General features: G+C 53.7%; 1 protein-coding gene across 4 annotated transcripts in view; it reads left to right on the top strand.

Moving 5' to 3' along the window:
• Window positions 1–5,569: 5,569 nt before the first annotated feature.
• Window positions 5,570–20,828, top strand: part of ASAP1 (ArfGAP with SH3 domain, ankyrin repeat and PH domain 1) — a 343,719-nt gene continuing 328,460 nt past the window's right edge. For 3 of the 4 annotated variants that reach the window (XM_043601772.1, XM_043601771.1, XM_043601769.1), the window contains exon 1: window positions 5,578–5,835. The gene's annotated coding sequence lies outside the window, so the exon portion shown is untranslated. Of the gene's footprint in view, window positions 5,836–20,828 lie in introns of all 4 variants that reach the window. The other variant, XM_043601770.1, reaches the window with a different exon arrangement.

The following is a 20,828-nucleotide window of genomic DNA, read 5'->3' as shown; positions in this document are numbered from 1 at the left end:
CTTACCCGACTGAGCCACCCACACGCCCCTCAAACTTCTAAATAAAGACAGGGTCAGTATGACTGAATTTGCCTTTGGCCTTGGGGTTCAGTATGGCCTGCCGCAGCACTGCTGGGCATCCCCCTTTCATGGGGGCCCACCCAGGCTTGTCCCCCAGCCCTTCACACCTGCTTCAAAGTCTCTGCTCCACTAACCCCGATGGATACTCAAGGGTGTTGGGGCTCTGCGTCTGCTCCTGTGGTTCTCGGCATGAAAGGCCGTTTCTCCCACCCTCCTCGCCGACGAACCCGCCTCACCTCCACCTCCTTCTCTACATATCAGTTTCTCCAACCATAAAATGGGGATGATAAACAGTACCTAAGCCCTAGCCTTGTCGCGAGCATTAAATGAGTGCCCATACCTACACAACCCCTGGCTCGAGTGGCCACATCAACATCAGCATCATTCCACAGCCCGGCAATGTGCTGACGTATCTCCCACCACCCAACGGGCGGGGTTGCTGCTTCACGTTGGCTAGATGGCAAAATTCACGCCTGGTTCCCCATCTACATTTCCGACCACCCAAATCTCACCCACAGACTCCTCCGGCTGCTCAGGAGATTTCAGTGTTCTGTGGGGTTCTTGCTCAAACTTCCCTTCTTTCTGTCTACACCCTCTCGAGATGCCTTAGATGTCCACAGCTTCAAGTGTGCCCTTTTGTCTGTGATTCGTCTGGGACATCCAGATCTTGAGGCCCCAATTCCCAAATGCTTAGATGCCTCACCTGTGTGTACATAGCACTACGAATATTACTGGTACAAGCGACCACGGAAGGAAGGCTAACTCGTGCTCCAAACAGAGCCAAGCCCTTTACACGGATTTCTTCATTTCAGCCTCTCAAAAATGCGGTTTTATGGAGGAAAAGCAAAACAAGAAAAAAACCCTAAACAACACAACAAAATAGAAGCCGAGAGAAGGGAAGAAAGTTGCTCAAGGTTGCAAGCCAGGGGACTGGAGGAACCCTGGTCTGAACCCTGGCAGTGTGTCTCCACAATTGGGAACAGGTACTCCCGCTGAAGAAGATTGTACAAAGTTGCACCTTCTGAGCAGCATCGTGACTCGAGGGAAAGACGATAGAGCGGGGGGCCTCAACTAGAGAACACTTTGCAATGCCTGGAGACATTTTTGTTGTCACAGCTGGGGTGTGGCTACTGACATCCAGCGGGGAGAGCCCGGGGATGTTGCGAGACATCCTGCAAAGCACAAGGAGCCCCCACAACAAGGAATTACCTGGCCCAGCGGGGAAACTGTTCACTGGAGAAGTTGGTCTCCAGCAAGACTGTGAGAAGCTAGTAAGGGGTGTTAGCTGTTTAGGTGCTTGATCGCCAACTGTGAAGGTCCCTGCGCCTCCCCTCTTCCCGCCCCACCCCCCACCCCCATGCCCACTGCCTTCTCCCTCCTTGCCAGCCCAGCAAAGCTGCAGACTCTTACCCACCCACCGGCCTTCCCAGCACAGAGCACAATCAGGAACTCATTACCTTCCACCTCAAAACCTTCCCCTCCCGTGCTCTTTATCACGTGTAAAAATGCCGCCCTCCCCGCTGCTGCTCCTCCTCCTCCCCCTCCTCCCAGGTAAGCCTCATTGCTCCCCCTGGCCCCCATGTTCTCGCCCCCCACCGCCCCCCACTCTCCTTCCCACCATCAGTCACCAAGCTGGGTCTGTTCTGGCTCCGAAGTCTGTCCTACTCATCCTCTCCTTTGCCACTTTACTAACCTACTTTGGGCCAAAATAACTCTTCCTTCCTGCCATTTCTTTTCCATTTGGAAACTCAAGTCACTTTGTATTCATCTGCATTTGAATGAATTCTTTTCGCCCAGAGCAGACATGTCAGGAGGAATTAGACCAGGGGACCTTAAGAGCCCACCTAAGATCCAGTCTGGGAATCCAGGATCAACTCCCCGTGGAACTGGAGTCCTGTCCTTGCCCCCGCTCTGCTCCGACGGACAAGGTGGCCCTCCTCTGGTCCAGGCCTCATCTCCACCCCACCCCCACCCCATCCCTGCTCATCCTGTTTCTGTTCCATCAGTACACCCGCCCTCCCTCTTCAGCCTCTCCCACTCTCCTGGGACCTTCCCATCAAGCACAGATGCTCACTTACCCTCTTTAAAGAATCTTCCACCCCTCACCTCCCACTAGCTAGACAGCCTTGTTTCTGAAAAGAGTTGTCTACACTTGCCATCTCCCACTGCAACCTGGCTTCCAATCCCTCCACCCCATTGAAACAGCCCTGGCAAGAGTTGTCAGCCTTCCGATTGTCGAATGAGACGCATACCTGCTTTCCTATCCTTACGTGAGTGAACTCTCTGGGGCACTTGAGTGTTGGCCGTTCCTAACGTTTAGAAGGAATCTCTTCCCTTACCCTTGGTTTTCCTCTCACCCCCCTTCTAGGCCCCTCCCTCTCAGTCTTCTTTGTGGGCACATCTTCCTCCGCTGCCTAGGGTGTCCCTCGGAGATCAGTCTCCATCCTAGGACTTTCTCGTGCTGCACAATCCCCACGAGTGAATTCACCAATTGCACCAATAGCTTTAGCCGCCAGGAGACGCACTACAGGGTGGTGGTTAAAGCCTGGACTCCCAAGTTCCTCTGCGCGCTGTGTGGCCTTGAGCCACTTACTGAACACTCCTGTGCCTCAGTGTCCTCAAATGGAAAATGGTACAAGGCTTTTCAATCTCATTGCTTTCCATGCCTGAACACGTACCCCTCAGGCCATTACCCAAATATATTATGTGCCCACCCTCATGCTCCATGTTTCCTCAGGCACATAGAGGGTGCCTGGTCCATCGATTATCTGTGAATAAATGAATGGATGCTGTCCTGGATTGGGATCCCCCAGAAACAAACATGGGGATAAGGAATTTGGTGCAGTTGGTTTACGTGGGAGGCGACTGATCCAAGAAGAAGGAATGAGTGAGAAAGAGACAGGGAAGACACAGCGTAAAGAGGGAATTAGCAAGAGGGGGCAAGTGGACCCAATTCCACGGGGGAATCCCCTGAAAGTACTTAGCTGAAAGTCTGTGAACTAGAAAGCAGGCTCTCACCAGACGCCAGATCTGTTTGGGCCTATCTCAGACTTCCCAGCCTCCAAAATTGTGAGAAGTCAATTCGAGTTGTTTCTAAGTCGGTCATCTTGTCTATAGTAGTCTTTTATAGCAGCCCAAACTAAGACACCCCCCCCCCCACCCATGCTGATTTAGGAACCCTTCCCCATACTCTGTACAGCTCCCATGACACCCTGTGCATACCTCTGTGAGAATAATCCTTTTGCTGCTTTCTAGATAGAACGTCCTGGTCTGTTTTTCTTGGAGAGCAAGAATAGTTCATCTTTGCAGATCTCGTGCCCGGAAAGTTTTTGAACACGCTAAGGGCACTTAACCAATGTCTTTTAATGAATTCGAATTCACCTTGCTCGGGGCCCCACTCCCAGTAAGTGGTCAATCAATGTAGGCCTCTTTCCTTTCCCTCCACGTCAAAGAGCTTGCCATCCGATTTAGGAGAGCGCTCACTGAGCAAGCATATAATGTGATAAATATGTTCCTTAAATGAACAGAAGTGCTGGGGGGAGCGCAAAGGAGGGAGCAATTAACTGGGACTGTACCAACGAGACTGCAGTGACGTCATCTGACAGTCTTAATTACTTAGAGTGTTAACTTTCCAGGACCATTAATAGAGTTCCCATTACACTGGGCTTTCTCATCTGAGAGCCTCTCCGCCAAAGCGGAAGACACAGGGAACCAAGGGACAGAATGAACCGGTCACCCTAATCTTGTTTGCCCCTTTCATTCGTTTGACGTGGCTTTGTTGAGGGTCTCCTACGGGCCAGCACTCTTCTTGGCTGGGCATACAGGACTGAAGGAGACAGGCAGCAGCCTGCTCTGATGGAGCACACCCACGCAGGGGGGAGACAGATAAATAAGCAGCCAACCAGGATAAATTAAGTAGTGATAGGGGCTATGAAGCCGTGGAACAGGGCGTGTGATGTGCAGGAGAGACAGGGGTGGAAGTAGGTGCCCGACACAAGTAGACCAAATGGCTGGGGAAAGCCCCCTTTGAGGAGCTGACTTCTGAGCTGTGTGCTGAGTGCCAAGAACAGCCAAGCGGAGATGCTCCCAGGCAGAGGGAACAGCAGCTGCAAAGGGCCTGGGGCAGGATCCTGGAGTCCTGCTGCCAAGCCCAGAGGCTTTAGAAAGCCCAGAAAAGTCTTTAGACCCAAGATCAACTTGGGTCTAAAGCTGATGTCTGGTCCTGACGTGGAGTAGAGGGGTGGATACCCAACTTTCGGTTCCCAACAGGTTCATTTCAAGCTTCCCTTTTCACTCACGGGCATGTTGTTCCCTCTTCAAAGTCTGGTTGGGTTTCAAAGGAATTTGAACCGCTCACAGCAAAACCACCAAGCTGCATCCTCCAGGTAGAAACCCCCAAATGTGGCATTTCTGTGGGAAACCACAGTGAATCGCTCCTACTGGCCGCCTACTCCCGGCCTGACCGGACAGATATTTACTTTGGTTTTCAAACTTTGCGAAGCCTCTTCAGACTTTTAAAGAAACCCCCACAAGGTCCTGACTGTTGGGTTAAGAGCAAAATCCCAAATTCTGGGAGGCTTGTGAGTTTCAGATTTCACCAGAAGGGGGTCTGCCACAGCCAGTAACCTTTTCCTCTGCTAAGAGCAGTTTCTGAAATCCTGCAAAGAAAAATAAACACTTGGTGATTAGGAAGAAAATGAAATTCTAAGGCTTTGTAAGTGGGCACAGATATACACAGCACACACCCCATGAGTTGAAACCCTCCTTTCTCAGATGTCTCTCATGGTCGTAAGTAAGAGCGATCAGGGCTATCATTTATTTGAGCATTTACAACGTGTGGGTCCCTGTCTAAATATTTGGTTCCCAACTTTAACCTGGGGGGCGGGGGTAGTATTTCCGCCTCATTGCACATCTGAGGAAACGGAGGCTCAGAGAAGTTATGTGACTTACCCAGGGTGACACAGCAAGAAATTAAAAAGCAACGTCTAGATCCCAACAGGCATCAGAGTCTGAAGTCCTGGCTGTTGTTGTCCCGACTGTTCCTATACTATCCTGACAGAGGAAATTCCTGCCCCCCTGCCGCTGGACGAAACTGGGGAGATTAGCAGAGGGGAAGCAGTACAAAGGGGGCAGCCAGGTAAAGTCACTTCTTTTATTGAAAATAGGGGAACCGGCCAGGAGGTGGCAAGTTCATCCTCTGCAGAACGGGAGAGGCCCAGGCTCTCTTCTGGTGTCTGGGGTGGGGAGTGGGGGCTCCGAAAGGCCCCCGCCAGGGCCAAGGTTTCATCTGGGCGCATCCCGGCCCCTCCACCCCTGGACGCGGAGCCGGCGGCAGGCGGGGCGCGCGGGGCGTGCGGCCGAGCGGGAGGACCCCCGAGCCCGGGCCCCCCGCGCGCCCGGGTCCGCCGCGCCCCCCGCCGGCCGCCGGCGGGCCAAGGGTTAAGCGAGGCGGGAGCCCCCGGCGCGGAGCGACCGCCGGGCCCGGAATGCTTAGTCAGGATTCCGATTTCCTGTCGAAGTGCTGGGATTTCCTGCAGCCCGCGCCCGCCGCCGCCGAGCGGGAGCGTCCGAGCCGCCCGCGCCGCCGCGGCCTCCTCCCCTCGGCACATGGTCGCCCGCCCCTTCCTGCGCCGCGCTCGGCTCCCGCGCCTCGCCGCCGCCGCCGCCGCCGCCGCCGCCGCCGCCCTCCCTCCGTCCCCAGGGCCGCCCGCGCCCGGCCGAGGGGTGCGGCGCGCGCGAGCCATGGAATAATGCCCAGCGGCCCGCCCGGTCCCGGTGAGTTGCGGGTCGCCCTGGGTCGTCCGCGCCCCCTGCCCGGTCCCCGCGCCGAGAGGCGCCGGCGCGGGGCGCGGGGCGGGCTCCCGGCTGCGCCCCCCGGCGGGGGTCCGCGGGCGGGCGCGGGGAGGGAGGGCGCCGGCCCCGGGCTCCGGGGGGCCGCTCTGGGGTCGGGTGGGGGGCGCCGGCGCGGGGCGGGGGGCGGCCGGTGGCTGCGCGCGCCTTCCCGGGGAGGCGCCGGGGCCCGCCGGCCGGGCGCCCTCGCGGCATTGTCTCCGTGCGCGGCGGAGGAAAGTTCCCCGCCGTTCCTGGAAGGGCGGCCGGGCCCGGCGTGGTCGGCCTCCCCCCCGCCCCCGGCCCCGGCCCCGGCCCCGGCCCCGGCCCCGGCTTGGACGCGGCGCTGCCGGGCAGGCCCCGGGCCACACTGGCTTTTAAAGCGAGCGAGAAGACCCGCAAGGGGAAACAGACGTCCCCGTTCGGGGCTCGGGGTTTGTTCACGGGGAGACTGGGAAGTGGCTTGTGTTGTTCCCGCTCGTACCATTTTGGGACCTGCTGCATTTTCTGAGCGCGAGGTGAAGTTTCAAGGAAAAAAAAAAAAAAAGAAAGAGAAAAGAAACTCGCTGGCGTCTGGTATCCTGCGGTTTTCGTACATCCCGAGAGGAGAGTTCTTCTCGGGCATTCCTAGAGCGGTTTCCTTCAGTAATTTCTCCTTCCACTAGCGCAGGGGGATGGATGGAGAGCCAACTCCAGATCATCCCGTCGTTAGCGTTCTTCGCTTGCGCCGATCCGCAGGAACAAGAACTTTCTTCCACTTTTCCCCGTAGACTCCATCAGGTTGTCTCGGCAGCAGAAATTGATTCTGGGATGACAGCCGGGCACGGGTCGCTGCGGAGTGTGGGGGTTGGAAAACAGCACCGAGGGTCGAGGCTAGTTTTCCCTCTGTTGCGCCCGTCACCCCAAGGCCTTGCTGTTTTGTAATTGGAGGCGGACTGTTTAGCCAGAAGATGCAGGGACTTCTGGAAAACCGCGCATCTCTACAGTTGAGGAAGAAAAAGGATCTTCCATAACCACTGTTTCAGTCCCCTGGTGGTTGTGCATATGAGGCTGGGAGAAGTCACCATAGCCCACCCAAGGTCGCTTGGCCTGTCTTAGGACTCCAAGTCCAGTGCTCCTCTAAACTATGGCACGTTCTGGTCTGGCAGCCACGAAACGCTTGGAAATATGTCCTATTTGCATTATAACCTTTGTTTCAGTGCCTTCCCCGTGTTCTGCCTTATCTATTACTGCTGTTATTTTTGAGATAACTTGGTTATCTCAAACTGTGTATTTTGAGATAGTGAGTTAAAAAAAATTCCCTAACCCCGACTGTTCAGCCACCACATGGATTTGAAACATAAAATGGGTGGCTTATTATACAGGGAATTCCTTTTCTCTCTCTCCCATTCTTTTGTGAAAAATAGAAGCTCCCGAGTCCAAAAAAGGGTGGCATCTTAGCACAAAATGTACCCTCTGATGTTCTCCCGACTTGATTTTCAGCCCTCCTGCCTCTTGTGAGCTAAGCAGCCCATCTATTTTTCTCTTTATGAGAGCTCCGAATGGCTGGTTTTCATTTTTAGTATGTGATAATGTCGGAGAGAAAGGACTTGTTCGCAGGCTTGCCATTTGGTGAAGGAAATTGAAATTCTCTCCACCTCTCACCAGCCACAGTGAGCCAGATTTCCAAAGTCAGTCAGAGCCCTGCAGGCCCAAAAATGAATGTGTGCCTTCAGATGGGGCCCTCCCTCGCCCCTCGTGAGGACCCACCTCCCAGCTGGCATTTTTCTCCACACCGCACCCACGGGGCTGACGTCTAAAGGAGAAAGGAAGCCCGTGTTACCTGGAACAGTGTTGTTCTGCATTTTCGCTCTGGGTTCTCAGTTGTGTTTGACTCATCTCTCCCTTTCTTGTTTCCTCCTCATACTTCTCTCCTAGCCCCCGTAGCAGGCACGGGCTCGAAAAGAAGTCTTTTCTGTAGGATGCACAAATAAGCCCCCGCATAAGCAGTAGGGACGCTGACAGCTAACATTTATTGAGCACATGCTACATGCCCTGGTCATGTCACCTGCTGAGAAATCCCGAGAAGGAGAGAAGGAGAGGGGGCCCCTTTCGGGAGCCCTGCCGAGAAAGGATGGCACTTTTCAGATTCATCTTCATTCACCAGTTCATGCTAAGTGGCTTCCCCGCGGGAGGTACCAGTCCCGCAGAGATGAATAGGACCCTGTGTTCAAGGCCTTCGGTTTCCAGCCCCATCCTTCAGTGGCAGCTTCACGCTTGCTCTTGTGGTTAGTCAGGTCCACAAGCCTGTACCGAGCACCTGCTCCAGGCTGGCACCCTGCGAAGTCCCGAGGGGAGGGTCCGATGCCGACCAAGTTGGGCTCCGCCCCGCCCGCCTGGAGCTTGCATTCCAGAGGTGGGGCTGGGCCAGACCCAGAAGCCCAAATGAAAGACTGTGATTCTTGTTATCAAGGAAACACACAAAAGATAGAAATCTTGACCGAAGTGAAGTGGGGGTGGGCCTGGCTTTGCTGGGGAAAAAGGCTTCTGTGAGACCGGGCACTTGAGAAGGGACTAGCCAGGCAGAGAGGTTGCAGGGGAGGGTTTCAGAGGGAGGCAGGTTCTTTTAGTTTTTAATTTTTTTTTTTTTTTTTTTACTGTTTACTTATTTATTTTTGAGAGAGAGATGGAGCACAAGCAGGGGAGGGGCAGAGAGGGAGGGAGGGAGACACAGAATTGGAAACAGGCTCCAGGCCCCGAGCTGTCAGCCCAGAGCCCAGTGCAGGGCTTGAACCCACGAACTTTGAGATTGTGACCTGAGCCGAAGTTGGATGCTCAGCTGACCGAGTCACCCAAGTGCCCCTTGAGCGAGGCAGTTTTTAAGCCAGGCGGGGGAGTCCCCCTCCAAACCAAGTACGGAGGGAAGTATGGCTAAGCTTGGACTCCGGAATGGGATCTGATTGACATTTTTAAATTTTTTGAAAGAGCAAGCACGAGCGGGGACGGAGCAGAGGCAGAAAGAGAGAATCTTCAGCAGACTCCACACTGAGGGCTCAAACTCAGGGCTCAAACTCAGGAACCGTGAGATCATGAGCCGAGCCAAAATCAAGAGTCAGGTGATCAACCGACTGAGCCACCCAGGCGCCCCTGATTGACATTTTTTTTTTAATGCTTTTATTTATTTTTGAGATAGAGACAGCGCCCGAGCAAGGGAGGGGCAGAGAGAGAGAGAGGGAGACACAGAATCCGAAGCAGGCTCTGGGCTCCGAGCTGTCAGCACAGAGCCCGACGCGGGGCTCGAACTCACAGAGTGTGAGATCATGACCCGAACTGAAGTCGGACGCTTAACCGACTGAGCCACCCAGGCGCCCTCTACCCTAATTGACATTTTTAAGAGATTACTTTTACTGCTTTACAAAGAGTTGATGACAGACAGCAGAGTGGAAGCAGGGAGACCAGTTATGGGGGCCACTGCGTGAATCCAGAAAATGTGGCGGCTGAGACCACTGGCCGTGGAGGGAAGGGGGGGGTGACCTGGTTATAACCTGCAGGTAGGAACTGATGAGATTTGGTGATGGATCAAATGGGGCTGAGGCCGGGGAGGGACTTGAGGATGACCCCTGGGTTACGGCATGGACAGCTGGGTGTCCTTTGGGGAGACGGGGAAGAATAAAGGCGGAACGTGTTCTGGAGAGAACCAGGTTCCATATTGACCATGCTAAGTTGGAGAGGTGTCTGGGAGGCGTCCAGGTGGAGACTTCACGCAGGCACACGGGCCTGTGACTTCAGACCTCAGAGGGTGCCCGTGGGCTAGAGACGCTGGTGTGGAAATGAGCAGGTTGCAGTCGAACCACCGAAGCCCTTGCCCGCACGCGCCCTACGTACTGTTTCATTTTTCTGCGGGTCTGCTTATGTTCTTCCCCTCTCTCAGGCTAACTCCTACTCATCTTTGAAAATATCCCCGTGTCTTTATCTCCTTGAGGGTACCACTGGTGGCTCCCCCTGACCCCCAGATCCCTGTGTTTACTTTCATGAAAGGGTTTTGTCGAAGTTACCTTTTTATAGTATCTCAGGGTTATGGAAAATGTGGTACGGGCCCTGCCCTGTGCTAAGTGCTCAACACGTGCTAGTTTCTATTCTTATTATTACTGATGGGAGAGTGACGGATGGGCATATAAATAAAAATTACGTTCTAATGGCTAAGTATAATGATAAGCGGTGTGTTAGTTTCCTCTTCCCGCTGTAATGACCACAAACCTAGCGGATTGAATAACACAAATTTATTCTCTTATAGAGCCGGAGGTCAGAAGTCTGAAATGAGTCTCATTGGGCCCAAATCATGGTGTTGGCAGGGCTCTGTTCCTTCTGGAGGCTCTAGGGAAGCTTCCTTCCAGAAGGAACAGGGTAGGCTCAAGAATAGAAGGCTCTAGGGAAGAATCTGTTTCATTGCCTTTTCCAGCTTTTAGATGCCTCCCACATACGTTGGTCCAAGGTCTCCCTCCTCCGTCTTCAAAGCCAGCAATGATGGTCTGAGCTCTTCTCATGCTGCCATCTCTCTGGGTCTTCCTCCTGGCTCCCTGTTCCTTTTTTTTTTTTCTTTTCTTTTCTTTTTTTAAGTTTATTTGTTTATTTTGGGAGGGAGAGAGCAGGAGCAGGAGAGGGGCAGAGAGAGAGGGAAAGAGAGAGGATCCCAAGCATGCTCTGCATTCAAACCCATGAACCATGAGGTCGTGGCCTGAGCCGAAACCAAGAGTCAGATGCTTAACTGAGCCACCCAAGTGCTCCACCCCTGTTCCACTTCTAAGGATGCTTTTGAATATACCAGGCCACCTGTATAATCTAGAATCTCTCCCTCCTTTAAGTTCCAGTGATCAACAACCTTAATCCCATCTTCCCCCTTAACTCCCTAGTGCCATGTACCCTATGTAAGCTAACGAATTCACAGGTCCTGGGGATTAGGAAGTGGACGTCTTTGGGGGCTGGTAAGGGAAGGTGTTATGGGAGCCCGGGGATCAGGTTCCACTTGTATCTTCACTGTCCTCTCAAATACTCTCTCCTTCATGAGAGCTTTCCTTCTTGCCCAGCTGTGCGTGAGGATGTGGGGTTGAGGATTCACGTCACCGTGCCTTTCTTTGGGCTGCAGGCCAGATTGGTCACTCTCTACTCAGGGACGCTAACTTTTCTCGGGCTGCCCCAAGGATAAATTAAATCCAACCCCTGAAGACCCTCTCTTCACCCACCTACCCTGTATCTACTCCCAGAAAGGACTGCGTGGGTGATGGCTGATTTCCCAGCCCAGGGTGAATCCCAACCCTGTGTATGCCTTTTTCTGCAGCTAAAACCTTGTTTCCAGACCCAGTGCACGTGTCCCCAGCCAGCCCTGTTCCCAAAGCAGGCCGCAAGAGCGGTCCGGAGAGAGCACGCGGTTCGATCAGGACAAATGCATCTGAACCGTTAGGGGGACAAAGGAACTCGAGGGCCTGCCCTTGTGTGTGGCAGGTGGCCCTGTCTTCTGAGAGGAAGGGAAATACACCAGGATGTGTTGTGGATCCACATGGCAGTGAGGGGCTAATTAAGACCAGACTTCTAACATCCTCTTGGTTATTTGGGGAAAATGGGCTCCTGTCCCGGATCCTCCCCCCAAAACAGCTTCCCAAGATCTTCAGAGTTTTGGAGAGCCACAGGGGTTCTGCCGGCCACGGCAGGCTGGGCTGCAAGGAGGCAGAGGTCGCTTGCCTCCTGAGCTTCCCCTGCCAGCTCCTTGAGTCCCCATCGCTTGGAAATGCCATGAACTAACTCATCCTGTAATATTTTTGGCATTTCCTCTTCCTTTACCGCTTTAAGTCAGGAAATGCGAAAAGCACAGAGTTAGAAAAACAGAAGAGTGAGTGAGCAGTGTTTTGGGATCCCTCCACGGGAGTCTGGATCCACTTGGGACAAAGAAGAGTGAGCGCTTCCCCCACGTGTGGCGGGAGGTTCCAGAGGACCCCCGCTGGGTGCAGAGCCTCTGTGGGCAGGGCAGGAAGGAGAGAGGCAGGACCACGCCCGCTGTGGCTTCTGGGGAATGGCTTGCATTTTCCTCATCAAGGCTTCTGCCTTTTGTGAACCCCTGCCTGTGTGCAACACAGCCATGTCCTGGCTTGGTACCAAAATAATTATCTTTTCGAGTAGAAACGCAGAAAGAGGGCTCCAGTGAACATCCGTGATATATGCAACTTGCCCTCAAGTAGTTCAGAGACAGATTAGAGGTATTGTGAGACTTAGTACCGGGGAGTGAAAAAGAAGGAAAAAGCAAACAACTGCTAAGTGCAGGGGGGCTTAGGTCGAGGGCAGGTGAGTGTTCTTTGCACCATGCTTATTCTTCTTTATTTATTTACTAAGACATTTTTTTTTTTAATTTTTTTTTTCAACGTTTATTTATTTTTGGGACAGAGAGAGACAGAGCATGAACAGGGGAGGGGCAGAGAGAGAGGGAGACACAGAATTGGAAACAGGCTCCAGGCTCCGAGCCATTAGCCCAGAGCCTGACGCGGGGCTCGAACTCACGGACCGCGAGATCGTGACCTGGCTGAAGTCGGACGCTTAACCGACTGCGCCACCCAGGCGCCCCAGACATTTTTTTTTTTTGATGTTTATTTTTGAGAGAGAGAGAGAGACAGAATGTGAGCAGGGAGGGTCAGAGAGAGAGGGAGACCCGGAATCTGAAGCAGGCTCCAGGCTCCGAGCTGTCAGTACAGGGCCCGATGCGGGGCTCAAACCCACGAACCGTGAGATCCTGACCTGAGCCAAAGTTGGACGCTTAACCTGACTGAGCCACCCAGGCGCCCCTGCACTATTCTTATTCCTGAAATTATTTCCAAGTAGAAAGGTTTTTGCAAATTGGAGGGGAAAAAAAAAAAAGAAAGAAAGAGTGCTCAACCATTCCTTTGTAACCGTGACCTTGATAGATACAGAGTGGCTCCGCAGCACGATCAGCAGACGGGAAGCCGGAAGATTCTGAGGCCTGCTCCCGCCCCTGCCTTTCCTCCTGCTCTAGCACTTTCTGTACTGATAGTGTCAGAGGATGTCGGAGAAGCATCCCTTGCAAGGATCCCATAAACGGGAGCGTCACGACAGCCATGTGGCATGAAGCACGTTTGTGCATATGGTTGCCTCACCTGCTGACCGGGCATCGTGAAGGGAGGGGCTCGTTATTCCCCTCAGCCCCTCGTGCCTGGCACAGGCAGTTGGCGGGCACCGGCCAGGGAGTCTGAGGCAGGTGCACCGACTTTGGTGGTTCACAGCATTGTCGCGTCTGTTGAATTTTCTCATTGTCGAGACTATTCTTTTTTTTTTTTTTTAATTTTCTTAACGTTTATTTATTTTTGAGACAGAGAGAGACAGAGCATGAATGGGGGAGGGGCAGAGAGAGAGGAAGACCCAGAATCCGAAACAGGCTCCAGGCTCTGAGCTGTCAGCACAGAGCCCGACGCGGGGCTTGAACTCACGGACCGTGAGATGATGACCTGAGCCGAAGTCGGACGCTTAACTGAGCCACCCAGGAGCCCCGAGACTTTATTCTTAATGACCCTACATTTTACTTGTAGACATTCTCTTCGGTTCTCTTTCAGATCATCCCGGCCTTTAGTCCTTTTGTCTTGTTCTTTCATTAGGGCGTATGTTCCTTACTTCACATCTGTGTTTTAAATGTCCTGACATTCTCTTTCAAGTTGCCCCGGTAGGTTCATTCTAAAGGAGCCAGTTCCTATTCCTGCATCTTCCAGTTTGGGGGTGCGTGGTGGTTCATACTCCCGAGCTATCACCTCTCCCGGGGAGAAGCATCTCTACAGAGCGGCTTTATGCTTCAGCTGAGGCTCCAAGGGTTTCCTGGATCCTGGTAGCTGTAGGACCTCAGATGTTCAACAGGAGACCAGGGGAGCCTTTTTCTCCCCCACCCCGGACCCCGAGGCAGACACACACTTTCTTGCCATTTCTCTGCACTGAAGGGAGAAACAGTTCAGGGCCTCCTTCAGAGGAGGCTGGGGTCCCTGTGGGATCCTGGCTTTGTCGAAGGGGCTCAGCTCTCCTGGCATTCCATAGATGCCAAGTGGAGACCAGCTTAATATATTCAGTCTTCTGATTTTTAAAAAAAAATTTTTAATGTTTATTTACTTTTTGAGAAAGAGAGAGAGAGAGCAAGAGAGAGAGAGCACACTAGTAGGGGAGGGGCAGAGAGAGGGAGACACAGAATCCGAAGCAGGCTCCAGGCTCCGAGCTGTCAGCACAGAGCCCTATGCGGGGCTCGAACTCACGGACCGCGAGATCATGACCTGAGCCGAAGTCGGACACTTAACCGACTGAGCCACCCAGGCACCCCTATTCAGTCTTCTTTTAGGTTAGAGAGAGGAAGAACATTTTTACAAGGTTAAAAATTGCCATTTTGAGAAAAGCAAACCAGAATCCATATCAGAACAGTAGCAACAAAAAGATTTGGTTCAGATCAGCAAGAGCTTACTGAGCACCTCCAGTGTGTTTGCCCTGCAGAACGGGGTGGGGACGCATAGGCGCTGGGTCTTCTCCCAAATGTTTATTTATTTATTTTGAGAGAGAGAGAGAGGCAGAGGGAGAGAGGCAGAATCCCCGCTCAGAGCAGAGCCCGATGTGGGGCTCCATCTCACCACTGTGAGGTCATGACCTGAGCCGAAATCAAGAGTCAGCCCCTTAACTGACTGAGCCCCCCAGGCGCCAGGGGCTGGGTCTTAAAATGCTTTGTTCTGCCTCATAACCCCCAGTGCAGAGCAGACAGCAAATGTGTAGGGAGAGAGGGAGCAAGCAAGAAAGGCAGTTGATGCAGTTGAAGAAGTCAAATGCTGATGCAGGAGACAGAGTAAGATCATGAGAAGTAGCACTGAACTGAGACTCATGGTCCTGAGTTCTAGTCCAGGCACTGATATTGACTAGTTATGTGACCTTTATGAGCCACTGGTTATCCTGGAATCTCCCTTTCTCATCTGCATAAAGGCGATAGCTCCTGGCTGGGTTACAGTGAGATCAAGGGTGGAGAGGTGGGGGCATCTTTCTCGTCTTCAAGGCCTGGGGGGCAGCATGTCCCCCAAGGGCCCTTTGCTTTGGAGGCTCATAACCGCTGTGGGCACTGGGTTCTCTGGGGAAGAGTGGCGAGCATTTCAGATCCTCAAAGCTCGTTCAAGCTAAGAGGTTGTTCTTTGGTGTATGGTCAGTGGTTGGGCCTTGGGGAGCTGAGCTGGCCCGTGTCTCACGTGATGTCCTTTCCCCTAGAAGCCCCGCCCCCCGCCACCCCGGGGGACTCTACAAATGACGGTCAAGGTGCAGCTGAGAGAGGATGAGTTTGTGCAATGCAATGCCTTCAGAACCTTTGACCCCTGTTGTCTGAGACGGCTCCTCTGGATGGTGGAGTTCGTGGTGTCTCTGGGATCTGTCCGCTGGCCAGGTCTCTCTTTCATGCCTGAGGTGATCTGGCGGGTGGAGGGTAGGGGCATTTGTCACGGCCCAGTGCGAAAACCACTGGACTTGGAATCAATAACGATAGCTAATGTTTGCTGTGTATGAATACATGTCAAGTGCTGTTCTGAATAGTTTTCCTACATGAGCTCATTTAATCCTCATAATAATCCAATGAAGTAGGCAGTGGTGGGTTTTTTGGGGGGGAGGGGTGGGGGACACTGTTTTTAATCCCTATTTTATATACGAGGGAACTGAGATACCAAGACGCTAACTTCCCCAAAGTCCAATAGCTGGTGGGTGACAGGATTTTAAGCGAGGGGGTCTGGGTTCAGTGCCCACGCTCTCGACTGTGATGCAACACCTCCTCGGAAGACTTGAATTTGAATTCCACGCCCTAATTCCTCATGTCGCCTTGGGAGAGTCTGCCCTTGGCCTTTCAAAGCTTTTCGGTTCCTCTTCTGTGAATTTTGAAAAGTACGCAGGTTTTTTGAAACGGCGTAAAATAAAACCATACATACAGAAAGTGGCCGAGTGCTTGGTGCCTAATGGGTACGCAACAGAAGGGAGCAGGTTCCAAATGGTATAAGAATTCTCCTTTACGTGACCACCAGAGGAGGACACACGAATGAACTGATTCCACGTAGAGTCTTTGTTGCACAGCGTTCCCGGCACATCCTGTGCCCTCTGCGGGCACCTGGGGCACAAAGATGAAAAATCAAAAGTTCACATGGTAGAATTTCTGCTGGTTGATGAGAAGAGAAAGAAAAGTAACCATTTATGATTGTGGACCACGTCTGTCCACCCCATACAAAAGTCAGAAGGGAATAATAGCCCCACGCGTGGAGAGGGGAGACAGTCACCCCGGCGGGGGTAGTCAGGTGAACCGAACCATCTGAGCTCTCTCTTCCTGGGTGGGCGGGGCTTCAGTGAACAGAGTTGGGAAGGGTATTGAAGGCCGAGACGAGCTGGGCTGAAGTCTTTGTGGTAGGAATGTGCTGGCTATTTAATTATTTTTTTTGGAGGTCTAGGGAAAACGTTCGTTCAAGGAGAAAGGTAAAACCCCCTTCAAATAAAACTGGAATGCAGTCATTCTCCTGCCTACTGTCACACAGCTCCTGGTCTAGAAAAGCCAACTGCAGTGTTGTTTATAGACCTTCCCATAGAAGCCTTTTGCAAGTTTCCTCTCCTAGGACGGTTACTTCCTCGGACCTAAAATAGAATCGCAGAAGGGTGGGGATGTGGGGCGTCTGCAGCTTACGCTGCGTCTTAACGGTGCACTTGGAGGTGAGCGGGTGAGAAGGTGCCGCGGACGCTCTTGGTTGCTTATCCAAAACCCTTTCCTCTTCTTCCTTTTGCACACAGAACGTTGATCTTCGGAAGTTGATCTTCTAGGGGCTTGACGGAGGTCAGCCCCCGCCCCAGGGGTGAATCACTGGGTCCTGTCCCCCTTGGCAGTGATTTGCCCAGGCATGGGCATGTGACCCAGCCCCGACTATGAAATATGAAGAGAAATTTCTGGGGTCGGGGCGGCGGTGGGGGGGTGGGGAGCGATGAGAAAGATTTTGCTCCATCTTAAAAGGAGACATTTATGGGGCGCCTGGGTGGCTCAGTCGGCTGGGCGTCCGACTTCGGCTCAGGTCACGATCTCGCGGTCCGTGAGTTCGAGCCCCGCAGCGGGCTCTGGGCTGATGGCTCAGAGCCTGGAGCCTGCTTCCGATTCTGTGTCTCCCTCTCTCTCTGCCCCTCCCCCGTTCATGCTCTGTCTCTCTCTGTCTCAAAAATAAATAAACGTTAAAAAAAAAAATTAAAAAAAAAAAGGAGACATTTAGGAAGAAGTAGGCTCTCCTGCTATGGAACATGGTGGGGTTGGCATGTGATACCTGGAACCGTGGCAGCCATCTTGGGACCACGAGGGGCCTTGCTTAGGGAGAACATGTTGAGCTTGTCAGAACAGAAGGGCGGAAGAAGCAAGACACACTGGAAACCCCAACGTTAGACCATTTTGAGTTGGGTTTTCTGTTTCTTGTAGCCCCCAAAATATCTGTATCAATACACAATGGGATCGCCACCTTACATGAGCTCTAGATGATTCTTGTTCCATCAAATCATATACATTTACACCTTCACGGTCTCGCTATGGTTTTCCACCTGAATTGCCCTTTCCCTTAACTTCTCCACCTACCCCTAAATCGGACTTTAAAAAAAAGTATAGTGGGGCGCCTGGGTGGCTTGGTCGGTGAAGCGTCCGACTTCGGCTCAGGTCATGATCTCGCGGTCCGTGAGTTCGAGCCCCGCGTCGGGCTCTGGGCTGATGGCTCAGAGCCTGGAGCCTGCTTCCGATTCTGTGTCTCCCTCTCTCTCTGCCCCTCCCCCGTTCATGCTCTGTCTCTCTCTGTCCCAAAAATAAACGTTAAAAAAAAATTTAAAAAAGTATGGTTCCAATGCACCTTCTCTGAGAAGCCGTTCCCAATCTTTCCTGTCCTAGTCGTTTTATTCTTTGGGTGCCCCTAACATCTGTAGCCCCTCCCTCTCTCCCTATGCCCCCTTTCTTTCTTTATCAAGTGTCCACTGAGTAGCCGGCTGTAGTGTTGCCCACTGGGGTTGTGCAGAGGGGCAGCCGTGCTCGGAAACTTATGAGCCAGTGTGTTTTGTGGGCTCCTGCGGGAAAACAAGGTATCATCGGGTGCTCGTGAAGAGGCGCCTGACCCCACCTTGCAGGGAGGGTCAGAGAAGACTTGTTGCAGGGCGTAATCCTTGAGTTGAATATGCATGGGGACTGCAATGGCCTGGGGACTGATGGGTGCGGGGGCTGGGGGGAAGGGGCTGCTGTTGACGACACTCAGCTTTCTGGCTTGTTTGCGAGGCTGAGTCACGTCTGTGTCGCAAGACCGCAGCCTCCTCCGGCCTCTGGTCCTTCCAGTCTGTGCGTCCCCTTACGTGCTCCGTTCAGGCTGCAGTGGGGACCGGGGAGGAAGAGGCAAGCCCGCTGCCCTCTTCCTTCTCTTCTCCTCCCACACCTTCAGCTCCTCGGTTCCTGTTCTGATGGATCAGGAAGCAAGAGCTGTGATGCGGTTTCCCTGAGGGCCCTGCCTCCTAGGTCTGAGCCTAGAGAAGAGGGAAGACTTTCTTAGGGTCTCTCGCCCCTCACCTTTCTCTCTTGCCTCTCTCCCAACCCAGCCCAACTCTGAATCCCAGTGTCTGTGGTGCAGTCCCCCCTTCCTGCCTCAGGCCAGGCTTCTCGGCCATCTCTCCCGAATCACCCAGCCGGTTCCTAGCTCACTGCCCTCCCCTTAGTGCCCTCCAAGCTGATGCCAGATCCGGGTCAAGCTCCAGCCTGAGCGGACACGAGAGGAAGAAAGCAGCCCGGGCTTTGCAGCCGCTCAGACCTGGGGTCAGCCCTGGCGCTCTTCCTCGCTGAGTGCCCTTGACAAGCCACTTTCCTTGCTGAGCCTGCATTTCTCCACCTGTGAAATGGGCATGTGCTGCCTTAATGAGCGATGGCTGAGTGAGAAAGTGTAGTGCAGGGCCCGCCTGAGCACACGCTCTTGCGCACGGCATGAATTTCTCTCTCCTCCAGTTGTGTTCATCTCGGGGAGGCCGTTGTGCCCACCCCGCGGTAGACCAGATGTTCTCCAGTCCTGTTGGTTGCATGAACGATTCCTTTATTGTCTTTTACCTTGGGTTTTGACAACCTCTTTTCTGATAAGTTGGAGAAACTCTGTCAGGTCCTGTAAGGACCAGAAGGAGAGGGGCCCTGACATTCCGGGTGTGTGTGTGTGTGTGTGTGTGGAGGGGGGGTTCACGTGGAGGAGGAAGCGGAAGTCGACTTGGGTGCAGGCTTCCTGACTCCACGCCCTGAGTCTGAGTCTTTCCGTAGGCTGCTCTGTGCCTTGCAGGGCCGTCAGGAGCCACCTCCTGGGGCCGGTTGCCAGAGTTCAGGAATGTGTCATCCTGAAAAAAGGGTGAGGCCGTCCACGCAGCTATGGTAGACAACTAGCAAATTCAAGAGTTTGCATACGCGGGGCTGCGTGAATTAGTAGACACACGTTTTCCAGGAAGAGTCTTAACGGACATAGGGTGTCTACGTGGGGGGGTATTCCCATCCTGGAGGAGTTGGGAGTTGGTTGGGGTAAATTGAGTTCAGTGATGATATTTTAAGCTTCCGCTTTGAAGGCAGTCACAGTGCTGAGCATTTGCAGATGGGAATCGTGTTGGAGCTGAAACAGAAAGGCTGCGGAGGGTAATCACGTCATCAAACACAAAGCTTCTGCGGCGTAGACGACTGGGTAAGAGCTTGGATCCCGGACTGAGGTTGAGTCATCATTCGGCCTTTTACTGACCGACCCTGGACCCTGCTCACCTTGGGCAGGTTCTGAGCCTCTCGGAGCCTCAGCTTTGCACTTGGCCCGTGGAGAGAATAATACTTCCACTTTACAGGGTGGTGGGGGCGATCTCTGTGCAGCGAGAATGGCCTGCGTGTGTTAACTGGGAGCAGAAGCAGGCCTCGTCCTGCTGCTGCTGATTGTTAGGGATTGAGTCGTATTCTCCAAAAAGGATATGTGGAGTCCTAGCCATCGGGACTTCATTAGAAAATGAGGTCCCTTCGAGGTAACCAAGTGAAAAGGTGAGGTCGTCAGGGTGGGGCCTGATCCCGTGTGGCTCGTGTCCTTATAAACAGGGGAACTTGGGACACGCAGGCAGGCGCGCGCGGAGAGGAGCTGAAGCGAAGACACGGGAGAAGGCGGCTGCCATGTGACAGCAGGGATGCGCCTGGAAGCCGACTAGTGCCCAAGACTGCCAAGCAGCGCGGACCAGGAGGAGGCAAGAAAAGATTCTCCCCGGAGGCATTGGAGACAGTGCTGCCCTGCTGACACCTTGATGACAGACTCCTGGTGTCCAGAACTGTGACAGAGGCACCTCGTCTGTATGTCGCAACGGCAGCCCCAGAAACCTAAGACTGACCAGAGCGACGGTTGCAGGTGGCGGTAGATAGGCCTGTGGCCAATGCTGGCGTGACTACACCTTCCACTTGTACGTTCTAGCCGTGCCTCCAAACGGTACTTGTGGAGAACTTCCCAGACGTCCGACTGGGAGCAGGAGGTTCAGGGCCTGTGCTCACAGCCCGAAGGCCGAGAGGGACGCTAGGGGGCCAGTCCTCCAGAAGTGCGGTGATGTTCCCCCTGCCATGTGACCGTATTGAGAAGCACGTCCGCAGAGCAGGCAAGGGGCGAGGGGGCTTTGGGGCCGAGGGCGGACACTTGGACAGAGCGGTGGCCACAGCCAGCGTGAGCCAGGGATCGGAGAAGGGTGCCGGGTGTGAGATGGGGAAAGCGTGGCCGCCGGGGACTCGGGCAGCAGCAGCACCTTGAGCCTGGAGAAGTGAGCGGGGACAAGATGGGGAAGGAGGGTGGCCCTAATCCCTTCTCCCCGCTGGTCTCTGAGCTCCAGGAGGCCAGTGCGTTTTGTCCTCTGTCATAAGAGCGGTGCACAGCCGAGTG

This window comes from Prionailurus bengalensis, chromosome F2, assembly GCF_016509475.1.
Source record: "Prionailurus bengalensis isolate Pbe53 chromosome F2, Fcat_Pben_1.1_paternal_pri, whole genome shotgun sequence".
Classification (NCBI taxonomy): domain Eukaryota; kingdom Metazoa; phylum Chordata; class Mammalia; order Carnivora; family Felidae; genus Prionailurus; species Prionailurus bengalensis.
This window is presented reverse-complemented; position numbering and strand designations above follow the sequence as displayed.